Below are 13,436 nucleotides of genomic sequence, written 5' to 3'. Positions count from 1 at the left end.
AACGCTTCAACGGTGGCGCGACATTTTAACACTTCATTTGAAATCGATTTGTTGCCCATTCTATTTCTTGAAAATGAATTTCCCATACGTTCCTTAGATTAAATATTTTGTTTGCAAACGTTTCAACTAAACTAAACTAAACTAAGGTAAAGTAAAGTAAGATTACTGAAGCAGAGGCAAAGAAACAAATATGAGTTCGTCCGCAAATTGTGCGTGGGGGATAAGGTTTCACGCAAACCCTGAGTGTGTCACAATTGGCCAATGAAGTATGTCGTTTGCAAGACTGTTCTACTATTGATTCTATAGACCTCTTTAGCTTGTACATTTTGTTTTGCAATTTCAGACCACGTGATGTTACCCTAGGGAAAACTTTCTTTCAAATTTCGTCCTATGCACGTGAATACGTACGCATAACTTCTGACAAAACAAAAGGTAAATTCCCTTGACAACATCACGTGGTCTGAAATTGGAAAACAAAACTTACAAGCTTAAGAGGTCTATTGCTATCAATTGCAAAGCCGATCTAATCCGTGGAAGCCACTTTGCAACCTCGAATGTTTTCACTCAGTTTATCACGCTATCAAGATGAAGAGCCTACCGTATGCCATAGCACTTGGTTTAACTTACATCAAATGCATTGTCGCCTTTGTTGTGAAAGTCGTGTTGTCCCACACTCCAATCCTTAAGAACAAGCTTCAAAAGTTCGAAGAAGAGAGCAATCGTGTTCCATACCAAAACTTTTGGGACGTTTACGGTGGACGCAAGCACTTCGTCTCCATTCTAAAAATACTGGTCGGTGATTTAAACAAGGTGGCTAAGCTTGGCTTTTCTGCTCCGAATTGCACAGTTGCCAAGGTTGATGGAAAAGAATGCAAGCTGTTAGATTTTACTAAAGGGAATCGCCCGCTTGTTCTTAACTTCGGCAGCTGCACCTGACCACCCTTCCTTGTCACTTTTGTGAAAGAATTTGAGACCGTCGTTCACAATTTTGACAAAGTTGCAGATTTTCTTACAGTATACATTAGCGAAGCTCACCCAACGGATGATTGGCGTTGGAATGTAAGTACTGGCCACCATATTCTTCTCTGTTTTTTTTTTATTTTAGACGAGAATTCATAACCTTTTAAGTGCACTTTTAGTTACCTTATAAGGTGGGGTTGTATAGGTCTTTGTTCATAACCATGTGTTAATCTTCTTCATCCAATTCCTCCGGGAAAACTAGGCTACCATATGGAGGTTAAAGTCCTTAAGTCACTTTCGCGCCCTGCAGATCAATCTACGTCATCAGCGCCTTAGCTTAAAGTATGACGCAATCCGAGCTACTTGCCTCAGTCATTTCTTTGTGAATTTTGAAAAAAAAGTGCGATTCCAGAGTTGTCTTTGAAATGTACTCATATGATAAACGCTTAAAATACCTGCGGAGAGAATTTAACAATGGACATTGGCTCAGTCATAATTTTTTTTTTTGGCTACGGACATGGGGCCCTTTTCTCGAAAGTCACGAAACTTTACGGGCCATTTTCGGGTGTCACAATTCCCTCTGTATCTCAAGAACGGAGAGGATTTAAGGCAACTTTCGAGAAACGGGTCTCTGGTCACTCCTCCTCCCCCCTCCCCCCTCCCCCTCCCCCTCCCAAAAAAAACAACGTTGATTTTTCTTCGCTATAAGTCACAAACTGGATGTATAATTGTTTGATTTTAACACATTCTCGTCACCAGAGCCTCGGATCGGCCCAAGGCTCTGGGAAAGTCTGTGTAGGAGAACATGCGCCGTAGGGTTCTCATAGCCAAATATTGGGTATTTGAACAACGTGTAACATGAATGCACCAATAGACCAATTTCGATATATTAAAATTCAATCCTAAACAAAAGACATCATCTCGAGGCTCTGGGGAATAAATATAAGGATTTGTATGAGTTTATTCCCCAGAGCCTCGACATGATGCCTTTTGTTTTGGACTGAATTTTTATATATCGAAAGTAGTCTATTAGAGACTCTTTTTATTGTTCTTCACGGAAACCAATGAGAAGACATTCTGCTTCAGGGTTCCCCAGAGCTCATCTCTCTCTCAGTCAAGAGACGAGTTCTGGGGTCGAGATTGGATTTTAACAATATTACAGGATGGTAAGGCATTGGACATGCACAGGCTATCATAATATTTATCCCCCATACATGTAGCTTCGTAACGCATCATAATGAAAAAATGAAATAATGGCTTACTCTTTCACCTTCCTTATTCCATTTCTCATTATAGAACAACGTGGAAATCCACCAACACAAGAATTTAATAGAGCGTTGTGACGCCGCCAAACGTTTGGAGGAGTTCTGTTCATGCACCGCTCCTATTGTTGTCGACTCGATGCAGAATGAAGCGAACGACGCGTATGGAGCCTGGCCCGAGAGACTGTATATTATACAGCAAGGCAAGATAGTGTACGAGGGTGGGACGGGTCCCTACAACTACAACTTAGGGGAGGTGGAAAAGTGGTTAGAAAAATACAAAACCACTCTGTAACTACGTCCTAAAACGGGGGAGAAGTTCTAACTCGCCGGTCTTCATTTAGTCTTGTGATATGCCATCAATATCGATTTGTCAAACAAGGTTTTTTATGTCTAACATTTTTTAAAAGACTGTAGCAATTCCTGTTATTTCCCCAATCAATGTAATTCGGATAATTCAAATGAAAATTTTTCATGGTGATTCATTGCACTTTTAACACGAATGACATTAATTGATATTCGTAACATTAGACTTCGTAATTTAAGACTTCTTCTGTGACGGAAGGTAGGCTCGAAATGGCCTACATAGCTTTTTTTGCACGACGTCATTGCTTCCATGTTGGTTTTTCAAGCAAATCCCCTGGGAATTGAAGCAACCAGACACTCGTTAGTTTTTGGAACGAAGTGTTTGGTTTTTCGATTTCAGTGGCTGGCGCATTTGTAAAAAAAAAAAGAAAGAAATGTTTGTAAACAGATATTTTCCCACTTCTTACGGAAAGACTTATATGACGGCTGGTCACGTGACTTTATAGCAAGAATGCCCTACGGAATAAATATGCTTCTCTTGATACAAAAAATCTTGTTCTTAACGAGCCGAATCCAAAAGTGCTTTGAGACTAATCCGAAAACTTCAATATCATGATTCTCCTGCCAAGGTTTCAATCCGTGATTAAGGAAGCTACCCAATAGAAAATGACTCTTCCCTACCCTTACCGTGAGGGTTAACATGGATCAACCTCCTTCCCAGGGAACGAGACTCTCGGTGGAGAAAAGCTCTGGGAACGAGGTTGAGCATGGGTTACTTTTATTACTATTCTTGGTTTTCACTCACGTGATCATCGGTCATATTTCCAATAAACAAAAGAAAAGCTTTGCTTAAGAATCCGCAGACGATGCTTCTTCTTAATGAAATTATAGTTCGATTTCTGGAGGATATGCTCAGGACATCAACAGGGTGGCCGTTGTTTGTTTGGAGCAAGGACCCCAACGTGCCGGCCGGGACGTCAAGAGGAAGTTATGTGATGACCGCTAGTTTAATTTGATAATTCGGTGCAATGACAGTGGTATCGACATATCCCATAAAACCAAGTTTCAAAGCAGTTCCTTTCAAGTTAGACCATTATATGTTGCGAAAGGTGAAACTGATAAACTGCCAATTTTTGTTCCTCGCGAAGAGAGATCAATGTAAATACTTAACTTGAAATCGTCAGTTTCCTGAATCTTCTGTCCATTCTAGCCGCTTTTTTGTTCATCTCTACGAAGTCCGAAATCCTGGATGACAGCCATAAAGGAAAAACACCATTTGAATGTGGATCTCTATGGCTCGACTAATAGTGTGGATATGAGGATTTGGTGTTTGGGCAAAGAAGCTAAGGCTAGTCTAAACAGAAGGAATCTCGATAGTTAGGTAGTTGATTTGGCAAGCTAAGACGTTTTCAATGGGTATACGATGGATTGTACTTTTTTTTAAACAAAATAATACAATGAACAATGGCATGATTAAAACAATTGCCAAGTTCTCTCAATAAAGGAAGGCTTAATGCATTAAACTGTGTTCAAAACCTTACTCATCTGATTGACCAGAAGCCAACTTATTTACAAAAAAATAGTTACGCAATGCGTACGTGTGGTAGTGCAGTAACTTGAAACACGGCTTTATTCGATAAATTTCAAGTGAGCTGCGTTTTGTTTTCCATAATCATAAAAATCAACCACGGCATCCGCCATTTTGTTTAAATGATCAGACGCGGGAAATCTGGAACGAGTGCTTTAATTTGCCAGACGTAGCAAATTTCCTTGTGCTTATGCTGTGTTTCGTTTTACACAACGCAACCGAACGCAAGCATAAGCGTAAGAACAAGGAAAAGGAAAAGATTGACCCTTGCGCATGCGCTTATTCTTGCGTCAACTTCGTTTTTACGGTGAAATAAGCGCTCTTATGCTTGCGTCGCTAGTGAAAACCAGGGTTAAAAACTCGCGAAAAAAAAAAAGGATACATCTCTGACAAAATGATGGCAAGACACCGGGTTTTTGCTTTTGTCAGTTTGTTTTTTCTTTCTTTCTACAATCTTGGACAAAACTGTTGCGAAAAATTCTAGCTTAAGCATCATTTGGCACGCACTCACGAAATACAGTGGTCCTTCCCCCCTTACCCCCTTACCAATATTGATAATGTAATGCGAAATACTGTGCGAGCCTTTAATCGCTTTTTGAAAAAGCATTGAAATGGGGGGAGGGGGCAAAGTAAGAAGAATTTACTCTTTATTAGAGGGCCACAATGAGTTTTGTCCAAGATTGTAGTTTATAAAGTTCGACAAGAAATATGCGAATTCAACATCCAACCCGTGAGGTCGACCATTGATTCTGCAAAATCCAAAGTTCACACTCCCAGACGAGCAGCGGTGATCTAACCCGAAGGTCGTGGGTTCAATTCCCACCGTGGTCAGAGTTTTTCTCTGTCCTTGTGTGGGCCCATTTCCATTAGTAGGGCTAACGCTCACATGGTTCATTTGGGGTACAAAACTAGCACTTCACGTTACACTCTAATCAATTAAGTCTGAGGTTATTTATCACCAGGTAATTCCATCGTTTTGGAAATAGAAGCTGCTTTAGTATTTATCAGCGTTACAAAATCTTGCCAATTTTGGGGCTCATTTGTTGAAATTCAAACACGCTTCCTGAAAATATGCCTGTTTTAACATCCTCGTGATTTACGCACGCGCTGTGGGCCTATCTGCCACGGACTTACACTATATTAGATCAGGGAGTTTAAGCAAAGACGACGGCTACGGTAACGAGAACGCCACAATGCAAAAAGATAATTGGTTAAAAAAGAAAAAAAATTGTCGTGCTGAACGTGCAGCATGAATTTCCGTGCATTTCTGTGCCATACTTTTTGAACATCTTTGTTTCAGATCGTTGAGGTAAGATTTATAGTCTGAGGATCAGTCGTGCTAGCATCCTATAGCTCCTTGATAAGGTATAGGAAAAAATATATAGAGCAGTGCCTCCTTCGCAGGTTGGTCGAGCGCGGGGACAAGCACGAGGAAAAAATGGCCGCGCGAACTCCTCGACTCCAGGTTTCGCGTGGCCATTTTTCGCGCTCGACCAACTAAGCGGCGAAAGAGGGACTGTACGTTTTTCTTTTACCGCCGGAAATACGTCTGCGTTCTCAGGCTAGACTGCTCATAGTCTAAGGGAAAAACGGTTGTTCTTGCTTACTGAAATCAAGTTACGTAAAAAAAACTTCAACGCAACCATCCTGTAAAAGACGGCATATTTCTAGACGACAGTATACGTAACTTCCTGGAGTTTTGCGTTTCTAGAACCAGGCTTCATCGCGAGAATCACCACGCTCCAACACAAACAGTACAACTCATCTCTCTTTTGCATCACGGTAAGCATTCAGCAACTTTTTTCAAAAATTCCAAGTCCGTAAATTCAATTCAAATGGTAATTGTTCCTTGTCTAGCTGGCGCAGATAAAGGTCTTAAACAATAGGCCATTTCCGAGTTCTGGCCTGCCTCATCTTCAAAGCGAGTCTAAGTGCGAAGTTTTTGCTATGAAAATTAGTTTTTATTCATATGTAAAGTAGAACTGATTACCATCACAAAAACTTCGCACTTAGACTCGCTTTGAAGATGAGGCAGGCCAGAACTCGGAAATTTCCTATTTAGCAAGCCGTGCAAGTGCGCAGTCTATCCTAGTCTGGAAATGCCAACCCTTGCTTGGATTGCTTCACCCCAACCTCTAGGGCACCCAAGAGCCAGAGGATGGATTTCTCCCATTTCCTACCAGTGGATGACAAAACAGAAGACAATTTTTTGTTTTTATGTTACAACAAACTGAAGGTTTGAGTCGAAATTAAAGGCAACAACACTTGGAATGAAATGGAATGAAAAAGTGAACAACCAGAACCACACAACAAGCTTTTTAACCTAATCCTTTTCTTGTAGAAAGATTTTCCATTCGTAATCAGTTTGGTGTTTTGAAAATGTCTTACCGTAAAGTTCCGATAGTAACGACCCCCCGAAAGTAGCGACCCCCCGAAATTAATTTCAAATTTTTGTGGCCGCTAGTAAATCCCGAAAGTAGCGACCCCTCCGAAAGTAGCGACCTTCCCCCCCCCCCGAAAGTAGCAAGACCAAGTTTTTTAAATGGTATGCTATCAATCAATAGTCAAAATTTTAATGTACAATAATATGTTCGTGCAGTTTAATTTACAACAAGGGGAAGCTTTATGCCCCCATTCGTCCTTGACATCAGTTCACTGATGTAGCGATGAAAGAGCTACCGTAAACCGGTCTAATTTCGTATTAACAACAGGAACGTTTCTTCAAATTGAAATTGAAAATTGTATAGTTTTCTATATACGGTTTTTTGCTGTATCAATCATTGTTATCTTCGTTTTATGAAACACAATCTATACATATGGAATGCAAATAACATGTTTTTTTTTCTTTTTAATTCTATGTTTCATTTTTTATTTCGGAAAAAAAGGCTCGCGCCAGCTCTATTTGTAAACGATTTTTGTTCCCCGAAAGTAGCGACCCCCCGAAAGTAACGACCCCTCCGAAAGTAGCAACCCCGAAAGGCTGCTAATTCCGAGAGTAACGAGGGTAGCTACTATCGGAACTCTACGGTATTTTAATTTCAACGCGCGCATGTGTTCTGGCCTCTTATTTTAACTTTCAGCTCAATGCAATCTCGTGCCCAGAGTCCTCGGGCTTTTTGGTCAGCGGGTGAGCGCCAGGAAAGACTCTGGGATAATGGACTCCATTTTCCCGGAAAACGTGGGTTCCGGTGTTATTGCGCATGCTTGAGTTTAAAAGAAACAGCAATAAAATACAGTAAAGAGGAAAAATGGCGGGTTGAAAGTGTTCGAGAAACTAAAATTTTAGCCTTATACACCATAAAAGAAACTGGAGAAATGATCATTGGCTTGCTGTAAGAGAGAGTGTAGATGAAACTTCTGACGCTTGCGGTAAGTGTATTTTTAGCCTTTCAGTGTGCATTCCATCATCCAGAATAGCATCGTGCAAGCAACACGATGGACAACTTTTTGTGGAAACGACACCAATGTCCTCTTCTACTACAATTTTATGTTTCAGTAATTCTGAATGGCTTTGACAAGACCTTCTTCCACTGATTTCTCCTCAAAGAGACTGATATCATGTTTTCCCAAGGTACTTTTGCAACAGCAACAGTAATCACTTTTTATCAGCGTGGGAGAATTCCCGTGCGGTATTCGACATAATTCAAACGCCCTCGTTTTATTAATATTTTTATTTATATATTTCTGAGGTAGAAAAAACAAACAGCTCTCAAACTAGTTTTAGATTTTAAATCTCCCTCCAAATTCTGGGGTTTCTGAATTACTTACCGACTTCCTGTCGGACTGCCATTGTTATGCAAGCAGCCAATCAAAGAAAAAAATGTTCAAGTCCACTATCCCAGAGTCTTTCCGGGCAGTCACCCGCTGACCAAAAAGCCCGAGGACTCTGGGTATGAGATTGGTATGGATCAGGAGCCCATCAACCGGAGCCTCAATCTCCCATATAAATCCTTAGAGACAACCTTTGCCCGTATCTTTTTATTTTTAGAAGATCAAATTCCCGCGTATTCATTATGCCGTCCAATCAGAACAAAGTTATTGTATTACGTCACAAGCAGTCACGCACCAGTGATCGCGTTCGTCTCACAAAATATTCTAAAAAGAAGAAGATACCGGCAAAGGTTGAATCAAGGATATAGTCCGGATGGAGGCTCCGGGTGATGGGCTCCTGTATGGATTGTGCACGGTCGTGGACTTTGCAACCTAAATCTTGGCATCTTTGTTTGCTCCGATCCTTGGATGTTTGCCGATTTTTCCAAACTAATCCCCTCTATTAACTATGGTAAAAATTAGGCATACTGATGTAAATCGGAAGAAATCCTTTGGTAGTATAATAGGCACACTGAAGATAGAAGCCGATTAATCAATTGTCACTTTATATAGATCCCAGGCGTCTTCGACGGAATTCAAACCCATGACCCTTTGCGAGCCAGTGTAATGCTCTTCCAATTGAGCTATGAAGTGATTCAGGCCGGAGGTCTAGAAAGTGACAGTTGCTTAACTAAGTAGACTTTTTTTCAGATAGGGCGGTCATTTTGATTTCTATTGTTTCGAAAGACATTATGGGATGCTCTGGGGGCAAATTAATACGTGTTTGCTCCCTGGGCATCCCATAATAGCTAATTGAACGATCGAAATCAAATGCTGCCGTATCTGCAAAAAAGTCGTTTGTCAAGTTGAGTCCGTGGATCATTTCAGTCTACCCTCTATAGAGTGTTTTCACGTAACGTCACGATGTTGGTAATCCTAAACAATAGAACGGCAGCCATGTTGGTGTACCCAACTAATCCTCCAGGAATTGAGCTCTATTATCATGCAAATGTTATCTTTTGTTTCAGTGGAAAAAAAAGGTTACTGATCACGTGAGTGAACGCATTCCATAACCCTCAATTTAAACGCACATTTCTTTATAGACATACTGTTGAAAAATTCAAGGGATTGTCTCAAAAGTTTTAGCAACTTTTAGTGAGCAACTATTTGAGCAATTTGTTGCACTTTTGAAGAACTCCTCTTTGTTTTTTCCACAGAAATTGGGACAAGCCTAAGCCTCTTAATCTTTTAACCCCCATGATCTAAAAGTTAATTCTCCTAACTACTTCCATATATTTCTTGGTTGAATGGTCGAGAGAATTTAGTGTTATATCAGGACCATATCCTTAATTAAGCTGACAATAATCTTCGTTCTTAATACTTGTCTACCTGACAGTGTATCAAATTTGAAAGGTGAATTTATATACTGATCAATCCAAGGCGTCGAAGGGTTAACTTGATTAATTTTGTGGTATTGTTGCATGATCCTTCAATCTGCGCATAGTTAGTACAGAACAGTCACTCAATATCGTCTGCCATGTCATTCCTCAATACGTCTGTTTATTTCTTGTTTATTACAATACTTCAAACATGTAGATTAGTCATTTACATTACAAGAGACTTAAGTAAAAGATGGGATGAAACGCTTCAACGGTGGCGCGACATTTCAACACTTTATTTGAATCGATTTGTTGCCCTTTCTATTTTCTTGAAAATGAATTTCCCATACGTTTCTTAGATTAAATATTTTGTTTGTCAACGTTTCAACTAAACTAAACTAAACTAAATTAAGATGGCTGAAGCACAGGCAAAGAAACAAATATGAGTTTGGCCGCAAATTGTGCGTGGGGGATAAGGTTTCACGCAAACCCTGAGTGTGTCACAATTGGCCAATGAAGTGTGTCGTTTACAAGACTATTCTACTATTGATTCTATTGCTATCAGTTGCAAAGCCGATCTAATCCGTGGAAGCCACTTTGCAACCTCCAACGTTTTCACTCAGTTTATCACGCTATCAAGATGAAGAGCCTACCGTATGCCATAGCACTTGGTTTAATTTACATCAAATGCATTGTCGCCTTTGTTGTGAAAGTCGTGTGGTCCCACATTCCAGTCCTTAAGAACAAGCTTCAAAAGTTCGAAGAAGAGAGCAATCGTGTTCCATACCAAAATTTTTGGGACGTTTACGGTGGACGCAAGCACTTCGTCTCCATTGTAAAAATACTGGTCGGTGATTTAAACAAGGTGGCTAAGCTTGGCTTTTCTGCTCCGAATTGCACAGTTGCTACGGTTAATGGAAAAGAATGCAAGCTGTTAGATTTTACTAAAGGGAATCGCCCGCTTGTTCTTAACTTCGGCAGCTGCACCTGACCACCTTTCCTTGTCACTTTTGTGAAAGACTTTGAGACTGTCGTTCACAATTTTGACAAGGTTGCAGATTTTCTTACAGTCTACATTAGCGAAGCTCACCCAACAGATGATTGGCGTTGGAATGTAAGTACTGGCTACCACATTCTTCTCTGTTTTTCATTTTAGACGAGAATTCATAACCTTTTAAGTGCACTTTTAGTTACCTTATAAGGTGGGGTTGGATAGGTCTTTGTTCATAACCATGTCTTTGCCGAGTTAAATTAATCTTCTTCATCCAATTCCTCCGGGAAAACTAGGCTACCATATGGAGGTTAAAGTCCTTAAGTCACTTTCGCAATATGGAGATTAATCTACGTCACCAGCGCCTTAGCGTAGAGTATGAGGCAATCCGAGCTACTTGCCTCAGTCATTTTTTCGTGATTTTTGAAAATAAAGTGTGATTCCAGAGTTGTCTTTGAAATGTATTCATCATAAACGCCTAAAATACCTGCGGAGAGAATTTAACTATCGACATTGCCTCAGTCATAATTTTTTTTTGGCTACTGACCTGGGGCCCGTTTCTCGAAAGTCCCGAAACTTTACTGGCCATTTTCGGGTGTCACAATTCCCTCTGTATCTCAAGAACGGAGAGGATTTAAGGCAAAAAACTTCACAGTCAGTTTGCTTTTTATTACCTTGAAAACAAGTTTAAAAATCGGCTTTCCTGAACATGCGGTTGGCAGGTTCACAAATGGCTGTTTAGGCCTGAAACCGCGTTTTCAGGACTTTAGAGAAACCGGCCCCCGGTCGCTCCTCCACCCCGTCCCCCCCCCCCCCCCAAAAAAAAAAAAAAAAAAAAAAAAAAAAACGTTGAATTTTCTTCGCTATACGTCACAAACTGGATGTATAATTGTTTGATTTTAACAATATTACAGGAGGGGGAAAGGAAAGGAAGGCATTGGACATGCACAGGAAACCCATAACAGGCTATCATAATAGTTTTATCCCCCATTGTAGCTTCGTAACGCATCATAATGAAAAAATGAAATAATGGCTTACTTTTTCACCTTCCTTATTCCACTTCTCATTATAGAACAACATCGAAATCCAGCAACACAAGAATTTAATAGAGCGTTGTGACGCCGCCAAACGTTTGCAGGAGTTCTGTTCATGCACCGCTCCTATTGTGGTCGACTCGATGCAGAATGAAGCGAACGACGCGTATGGAGCCTGGCCCGAGAGACTGTATATTATACAGCAAGGCAAGATAGTGTACGAGGGTGGGACGGGTCCCTACAACTACAACTTAGGGGAGGTGGAAAAGTGGTTAGAAAAATACAAAACCACTCTGTAACTACGTCCTAAAACGGGGGTGAAGTTCTAACTCGCCGGTGTTCATTTAGTCTTGTGATATGCCACCAATATCGATTTGTCAAACAAGGTTTTTTATGTCTAGCATTTTTTAAAAGACTGTAGCAATTCCTGTTACTTCCCCAATCAATGTAATTCGGATAATTCAAATGAAAAATTTTCATGGTGATTCATTGTACTTTTAACACGAATGACATTAATTAATATTCGTAACAGTAGACTTTAAGACTTCTTCTGTAAGGGAAGATAGGCTCAAAATGGCCTACATAGCTTTTTCGCATGACGTCAGTGCTTCCGTGTTGGTTTTTCGAGCAAATCCCCTGGGAATTGAAACAACCAGAGACTCGTTAGCTTTGAGAACGAAGTGTTTGGTTTTTCGATTTCAGTGGCTGGCGCATTTGAAAAAAAAAAGAAATGTTTGTAAACAGATATCGTCCCTCTTGTTTCGTACGGAAAGACTTGTATGGCCGCGGGTCACGTGACTTCATAGCACGAAAATCTCCCCACCCACCTCCCTCACCCCCTTCAGCATATTTAATTTTTAAGGACCGTATATGAGAATGCCCTACGGAGTAAATACGCTTCTCTTGATGAATGAAATCTTCTTCTTAACGAGCCGAATCCAAAAATGCTTTGCAGCTAATCCAAAAACTGCACTATTATGGTTCACATGCCAAGGTTTCAATCCGTGATTAAGGAAGCTACCCACTGGAAAATGACTCTTCCCTACCCTTACCGTGAGGGTTAACATGGATCTAACTCCTTCCCAGGGAACGAGACTCTCGGTGGAAAAAAGCTCTGGGAACGACGTTGAGCATGGGTTACTTTTACTACTATTCTTGGTTTTCACTCACGTGATCATCGGTCATATTTCCAATAAACAAAAGAAAAGCTTTGCTCAAGAATCCGGAGACAATGATTCTTCTTAATGACATTACAGTTCGATTTTTGGAGGATATGCTTAGGACATCAACAGGGTGGCCGTTGTTTGCTTGGAGCAGGGACCCCAACGTGCCGGCCGGGACGTCAAGAGAAAGTTATGTGATGACCGCTAGTTTAATTTGATAATTCGGTGCAATGACAGTGGTATCGACATAGCCAATAAAACCAAGTTTCAAAGCAGTTCCTTTCAAGTTAAACCATTATATGTTGCGAAAGGTGAAACTGATAAACTGCCAATTTTTGTTCCTCGCGAAGAGAGATCAATGTAAATACTTAACTTGAAATCGTCAGTTTCCTGAATCTTCTGTCCATTCTAGCCGCTTTTTTGTTTATCTCTACGAAGTCCGAAATCCTGGATGACAGCCATAAAGGAAAAACACCATTTGAATGTGGATCTCTATGGCTCGACTAATAGTGTGGATATGAGGATTTGGTGTTTGGGCAATGAAGCTAAGGCTAGTCTAAACAGAAGGAATCTCGATAGTTAGATAGTTGATTTGGCAAGCTAAGACGTTTTCGATGGGTATACGATGGATTGTACTTTTATTTTTTAACAAAATAATACAATGAACAATTTCATGATTAAAACAATTGCCAAGTTCTCTCAATAAAGGAAGGCTTAATGCATTAAACTGTGTTCAAAAACTTACTCATCTGATTGACCAGAAACCAACTTATTTACAAAAAGTAGGCACGCAATGCGTACGTGTGGTAGTGCAGTAACTTGAAACACGGCTTTATTCGATAAATTTCAAGTGAGCTGCGTTTTGTTTTCCATAATCATAAAAATCAACCACGGCATCCGCCATTTTGTTTAAATGATCAGACGCGGGAAATCTGGAACGAGT

General features: G+C 40.4%; 2 pseudogenes; both read left to right on the top strand.

Annotated features, from left to right (window-relative positions):
- The first annotated feature begins 357 nt into the window (after positions 1–357).
- LOC138010874 (type I iodothyronine deiodinase-like) lies at positions 358–4,056 on the top strand (annotated as a pseudogene).
- Positions 4,057–9,475: 5,419 nt separating this feature from the next.
- LOC138010878 (type I iodothyronine deiodinase-like) lies at positions 9,476–12,075 on the top strand (annotated as a pseudogene).
- The last annotated feature ends 1,361 nt before the right edge of the window (positions 12,076–13,436 follow it).

The sequence above is a fragment of the Montipora foliosa genome, chromosome 7 (assembly GCF_036669935.1).
Source record: "Montipora foliosa isolate CH-2021 chromosome 7, ASM3666993v2, whole genome shotgun sequence".
NCBI classification, from domain to species: domain Eukaryota; kingdom Metazoa; phylum Cnidaria; class Anthozoa; order Scleractinia; family Acroporidae; genus Montipora; species Montipora foliosa.
This window is presented reverse-complemented; position numbering and strand designations above follow the sequence as displayed.